The 7,329-nt window shown below is 38.5% G+C and overlaps 1 protein-coding gene across 1 annotated transcript in view; it reads left to right on the forward strand.

The window, feature by feature from the left end:
- Positions 1-4,297: 4,297 nt before the first annotated feature.
- Positions 4,298-7,329, forward strand: part of LOC101860759 — a gene marked incomplete at its 3' end in the record, with an annotated part of 16,766 nt that continues 13,734 nt past the window's right edge. Inside the window, 1 exon segment of the mRNA XM_013086055.1 lies at positions 4,298-4,814.

Here is a 7,329-nt window from a genome sequence, read left to right on the forward strand (position 1 = left end):
ACGACCAGCTGCAACATCAGGAAGAGCACTCTTTGCGGAATCAGAGCGGCCGCCATGGTCTTGATTGCACCAACACCTCGTTTGGCCTTTGTTACCACATGATTCACATGCTTGTTGAAGGATAACGACCTGTCGAAGACGATTCCCAGATACTTCAGCTCTGACTGTCTGTCGATAATCTCATAGGAATAGAGGGGGAAAGAAGAGAGCAGGAGGAAAGGGGGCCGAGGATTTAGTTGAAAGTAAGAGAAAAATTGGGCCTGGGGTGGAGGATGGAGGAGGGAGGAGGGGGGGGAGTATGATCATTTTCCTTGTCTAATCTAACTACATGTACTTCAAAATCTTCATGATTAAAACTACATTTTTTGGATGCCGGTAAACATGCTTGACAAGTTTTCTTATCTGGGAGAGACGATAATTTGAATGTTTTTCTGTTGCAAAAGAGATCAGGAGAACATACTTGAGGTAAAAACAAAAGAAAAATTCTTCCTCTTTACAAAGAAAAAGGGAACAACGAAAAATACAAACAAAACAAAAAACCAACTACAAATCAGCAACACCTGCTAAAACAAACAATAGACCACAGGGGGCTCTCGTGGCCTTGAGGTTAAGGTATTCGCCTCTCAATAAAAGGTCACGGGTTCGAATCCGGGTAGCGACCGAAACATTTTCTTCTCTAAATTGTCTCCATTCACCTCCTTTTCTGCCCTCTAGCAATGTTCTGTCGTCTGCTTTCGTCTCCACTTTCTGACCTCACCCCTCACCTCCTTTGCCCCCTCCTCTGGGCTCCTGGCTGTTTCTGCAGCCTGTCTACTGCTACTCCTTGGCTCCTTCTTACTGCTGTCTTTCAGCCACACTTCTGATCTTCTGGTAGGAAAGATGTACACCTAGCCTTCTCGGACAAGGGCGAAAAATCTCGGAGGTCAAGTGTGCGAGTTACGCACGTTAAAAATCCCTTGATGATCTAAAATCGATAATAGTAGGCTTCGGCCGCCACCCGGGTAAAATTCAAAATTTCCTACCAACTGTGCATGTTTGGTGTGTCCAGCGCGCTCATATGACCTTATGCAGTTGTGAGCACTGTAAAACACTTACCAAAATAAAAAAAAAGTAGACCACAGCCCTGTCCCCCTTCCCAACAGGAAACAACGTCACACAGCCTAATTATTGCCAAGGCGTGATCTTACTCAGGCCTACTAACTTACCCTCTCCCTATACCTGTCATGTACATAAGGCAGAGAGCAGTCGACGTCATGCTTGCCTGTCCATGCATGGCCACCTTTTCCAATCCCGGCACAACTAGGTCCTGGGCGATTGCCTCATCCTTAATTGTTTCCCTGTAACTTTCAGTTGGTCTACCTCTGTTCTTTTCCAAGTTGATCTCCAAAATCATTTCTGATATGGCAATCTTGTCTTCGCCTTCTCAAAATAAGTCAGGAATGTCTCTATCTTCTCCCTTTTACGATCATGTTGATGTCTTCAATTCCAGCTCTTTCCAAAATTTCATTTTTTTGTCACTACTTCATTCAGTTTTAGGAATGAAATTCGTTGTTTTGTTTGGAAACTAGAATTTTCGTTGGATTTCTTTGTTTATTTTCCATATCTCTGAGCCATTCAGCCAGATAGTTTTTATTTTGACCAATAAACACTCCAAGAAAGGCTTTTGGAACATAATAACCATGCTCCAAATATCTAAATTGGACGTGATCTCGACGCCTCTTTTCCCATCTTTGTTTGTTATCTTTATACATTTTCATCTCACACATTTAAAGCTTTTTTTTGATGAAGTTGTGAGCTCCGAAAAACACTTACCAAAAGGAAAAAAAAAGTTATAAAAAATAAGACCTTATTTTCCATTTAAAAAAAGGTAACATGGCTTGTCGAATGAGTTGTTACAGTTTGATTGTAATATGTAGGCGTATGATCTAGATTTATACTGTAACCTGTTGGCACAGAATCTAGTTGCACGATCCCTGATCACATTCACCTTCACCTATCCCGTCGTCTGGTTGACCACTGCAGATTTTACTACCAGCTTTTTCCACTTCTGCCGATTCTCATCTTTAATCGATAGGCCTACTTACAGGCAATAAACAAATGTGCATAATTTATTAATCAGTTTCCCTGGTATCGGTCGGAATAAAACGTTTTAGCCTTGGACGCCCCACAGAAACAATACTGCCTTCTCAAAGTAGCCCCATACTAAGTGTGTAATTGAAGGGATCAGAAAAATAAAAGTTCTGACTTACTTCCAGATCGTTTTAAGAAAAATGACATCCCCCCCAAAAAAAACAAAAAACAAAAAAACAACGAAACAAAAAACCCAACCAACAAACAAAAAACAAACAAACAAAAAAACAACAACCCAACAACAACAAAACAATAAAAACATCCACCCACCAAAAAACAAAACAAAAACAAAATGAAAACAAAAGAAACAATAATCAAAAATAACAACTAGATCTAGAAAGTAACAGGACTTAGGTTTGTTTACTCGATGTAATTGTAAAGGCCATAATTCTGATTTATAAAGCCTTCCAGTCATTTCATTCATGTGATTTATTGTGTTGTCTCCCTTGACGTATGTTATAATACCAAAAAAAAATGATACGACCAAGACCTTGAGGTTAAGGTGTTTGTCTCTCATTCAAAGGTCCCGGGTTCGAATCCGGGTAGAAACCGAAAAAAAAGTTCTTCTCTAAAAATGTCTCCTTTCACCTCCTTTCCTGCTCTCCAGCAATGTTCTGTCGTCTGCTTTTGACTCCATTTTATGCTCCCACTCCCTCACCCCCTTTGCCCCCTCCTCTAGGCTCCTCTTTCTGCAGCCTTTCTACTGCTACTCTTTGACTCCTTCTTACAGCTATCTTTCAGCTACACCTCTGAACTTCTGGTAGGAAAGATCTACAACTAGCCTCCTCGGACAAGGTCGGAAAATGTCCGAGGGCCCGTGTGCAAGTTGCGCACGTTAAAGATACCTTGGTGGTCTTAAAATCGACAATGGTAGGCTGCGGCCACCACCCAGGCAAAATTCAAAATTTCCTACCAACTGAAAAAGTTTAATGTGTCCCGCGCGCTCATATGATCTTATGCAGTTGCGAGCGCCGTAAAACACTTACCACCCCCCCCTCCCCCAACCCCCCCCCCAAAAAAAAAACCCCACTCGTATTTACTTAAAGCCAAAGAGAAACTCTTAAGTGCTACATCACAGATGCCGTTTTTAAAATATCTTTATCTAACCCCTTTAAAAAGGGGCACAAAGGCTGATTTTTTTTATACTAAGACCCCGAAGAAGGTAAAACATGTGAGAAACAATCAATTGGAACCCACTGTCAAGGAACTATTGTTATTAAATAATAATAATAATAATAATAATAATAATAATAATAATAATAATAATGATAATAATGATAATAATGATAATAATAATAATGATAAAGCGCATTTTGTACAGCTCATATCCCCGCTCGATAGCAAGCTCTATGCGTTTTACACACCCAGCAGACCATAGAACACCCAGAAACATGTGCAGCTTCCCGGGAAGCATACATTTCAAGCAGCTGATTAAGCGCTCAAACACTAACAAACTAACAAACTGACAAGATCTTTCAATGTCTATAGCTGGGTACCCATTTTCAACTGGACGAAGTGAGGAAAAATTCATGTACAGTGCCTTTACCAAGGACACTACGTCAGGCTCCTGACGGGATTCGAACCCATGACCTTACGGTTAGGCCTACGAGTCTGAGAGCTCAATCACTTGCCACCCAATTATTCTATTCACAAACATAGCAGCAGTTTTACAATCTGCTGACGTTTGACCTACTTGTCTACCGAAGCTATAATCGCGCCACATTCTCAATCAGTGAGAGTCCATCGACACTGTATGATTATTTTTAGGTCAACCTGTCAATTACTAAATATCATGGGGTCATGGTCGCATCTGGTCTACACGCTCAAGCGATAACAGTTCAAGTCCTACACTTGATATTGATGGGTTTTGTTGCTTGTATCAGTCACCGGAATGTTATCAGCATCTACATTGTTATTATACCAGTCTGTGACAGGTGTTGTTCAGTAGCTGTTGTTGCAGACAGTTACACAGACAGTTGTACGTAGTGGTACATAATTTGAGTTGTTATTCTTGATTCTACCTTTTTCAGGGTAGTCAACCACAGAAAAAAGTAAAGACATCATCATCATCATCATCATCATCATCATCATCATCATCATCATCATCATCATCTTATTGTTCTGATTATTAGCATCATTGGCATTTCATAATTATGTTTCTAGTTATGCTTAATCATGTTCTTATACCATTATCGCTATCATTATGTTTATTACTGTCATCTTTACTTTGATTATCATTTCTATTTGATTTTTCATTATTGTTATTTTTTTGTCGTTAATAGTTAGGCAGCCTCAAAGCAAGATTAAAAAGATGCAAATTTTCCAAAACAACTGTAGCAAGTTGTGTTGAGCGCCTGACAGGCTGCTCCATAATCTCCCTCGATTATAACAGTTTCTAGTGCATTTTAAGTGATTCATATAGTGGATTTTTATATCAGTGTATTCGCCATTTGACAGTGTATGTGGTGATGGAGGATTTGTACAAAAACATTCAGTGTTTTCAGCAAAATCATCAGTTTTCAATTCGCCATAAATGGTTTGGTGTTTTTCTATTGGACATTTATTCTTCTTCTTGGGTCTACACTTCGTCAACCCTCGAATGTCAGCAACAAAGGAAGTTTCTCTCCTGAGTGTTACGTGAACACTGTTCTCCGAGTCGTTTCCAACTCTGTGCTCAAGAACAAGTGTGTGAATATGTGTGGTTCTCCCCGCTCTTGCTCGTGTGTTTATAAATGTATTAATATACCAGTAAAGTGAAAAAACACACCAAAAAAAAACGGAAGAAGGAAAAGAGGTGGGCGACGAAAACAAAGCACAATCCTTGTGGTGTTTAGTGTTTATAATATAGAAAATTCAAGCATCAGCAGCAGACTGAAAAACAGTATTAGAATTAATAACTTTGCCAAAATCGACGGTCGAAATTTTTGCAAGAAGTAACACAAAGTGTCAGAGTAGCTTGCCTTAACACCAGGTCATGCCGTAATAAAGCGGACGAGTTAAACGATATAATTATTGAAATGAACCTTGATATTTTATGTATGACAGAATCATGGTTGCAGAAGTATCAGCAATATGCCCAGTTGGTTATTTAATTAAGTCTTTCCCTCGTGTCAGGCTTAGAGGAGGAGGAGTAGCGTTTATTTATAGAACTAATTTAGCACAAGTTACAGTGACAAAGATTCCCTGTCACTCATGTGAGGCTGCTTTACTGTCGTTCCAGTTACAGTCCCAAAGCATTACCATCTGCTGCACATACAGTCCACCACCGAGTAAAGTAAATTATATCAAACCATCCGTTTTTATGGAAGAATTTCTACATTTAATTTCAACTCTGACGATGAAAAGTGCTCCTTTCATTATAATTGGCGATTCTAACTTTCACTTTAGCTCTCAGAACCCTGTTACTAAAAATATATGAAACCTGCTGACAGAAAGTGATTTAAAACAACTCGTGCATCAAGTACAAACACATAAAAGTCAGCACATCCTAGACTGGGTTATCTCCCCTGTCGAAAAGAACTGTGTGAAAGGCAAGCATAAACGTTCTGGACAAAGCAAAGATCATTTGGATATCAAAAGACCAATGAAAGAAATAAAAACAGTTTATTCCCGGAATCTGAACGACATAAATTTAAACAAGTTTCAAATTGAAATTCGTGACGCTTTTGCTATTAGTTCCCCTTTTAACATAGAAACCCTCAACACCATCATGAGGAATATTTTAGATGATCATGTTCCTGTTAAAAAACGAAAATTATCTCATCGGCCTGTTGTTAAGTGGTTTAATCTAGAAACAAAGGCTAAAAAAAAGAAGAAAAGGACAAGCGGAAAGAAAATGGAGAAAAACACGACTTGAAATGCATAAGGGAATATTTATATTTATGAAGAATTCTGTTAATAAAATGATTACCAAGGCCAAGCGTACTTTGTTTTTGTCAAAAATTGAAAATGTTAAAACTTGTAAGGAGCTTTTAGATGTCTCTAGTCAACTGCTTGGCAACCAAAGCAGAACAGTATTACTCCCTGGCACCGATAGAGATCTTTGTAGTAGCTTTTCAGACTTTTTTTTTCAAAGCAAAAAATCACCTCCACCAGGCAAGAACTCGATAAAATGTGCGCAATTGCCCCAAATTATCATCAATTTAAGGGGCTAGTTATCGACTATTTTACTCCAGCCACGGAAGAAGAAATAAAAAAGATCATATTAGATAATCCATAAAAAACTTGCCCCTTAGACCCCATGCCCCCAGCCTTCTTCCACATATCACCCAAATTGTGAGAGGCACAGTACCAAATTTTTTAAAAAGACAGCACATGTTAGACATCTTTTGGAAAAAGCTGGACTTGATGAAAAGGACGTTAAAAACTTTAGACCTGTTCAAATCTTTCATTCCTATCCAAAATTCAGGAAAAAGTTGTGTTTAATAGACTCTTACATCGTATTAAATCAAATAATCTAAGCGAAGTTTATCAGTCAGCGTACAAGGCACACCATAGTACCGAGACAGCGTTACTTAAAGTCTGTACTGATATTTCAAAAGATATTGATGGAAAAAAGATGTGTCTTCTTACTCTTTTGGACCTTTCGGCTGCATTCGATACCATTGATCATGCCATTTTAGTCGAGGGATTAAATGCTACTTTTGGTACAAAGGGTACTGTCCTGCGATGGTTTGAGTCATATTATAAAGATCGAACACAAGAAGCTGTGGTTGGAAACATGTGTTTTGATAATGTTTTGCTTAGATTTTGTGTTCCTCAGGGGTCTGTTCTTGGACCTATCTTGTTTACAATGTATACACAACCTATTGCTGATATTTTAAGAGAATTACCATCTTTATGCCGATGACACTCAAATTTATAGGTCTATTGATTTCGATCAAATATCACTTTTTGTCGACTCTACTGAACAATGTGTTCCAGAATTTAAAATATGGATGACAAGCAATAAATTGAAACTAAATGATGACAAGACGGCAATAATGTTGAGTGTAAATAAAAAAGCCATTAGAAATCTCCCAGAACTACAAATTGATATTAATAACCATGCCATTCCTTCAAAAAGAAGTATTAAAGATCTAGGGTTTCAGTTGGATTATGATATGTCTTAGATGTCCTCCCAAATTAGCCAGCTCAGCAAAAGTATTTACTTTCAGCCCTACTTGTCTACCGAAGCTATAATCGCGCCACATTCTCAAT

Source organism: Aplysia californica, unplaced genomic scaffold (genome assembly GCF_000002075.1).
Source record: "Aplysia californica isolate F4 #8 unplaced genomic scaffold, AplCal3.0 scaffold00431, whole genome shotgun sequence".
Lineage (NCBI taxonomy): Eukaryota > Metazoa > Mollusca > Gastropoda > Aplysiida > Aplysiidae > Aplysia > Aplysia californica.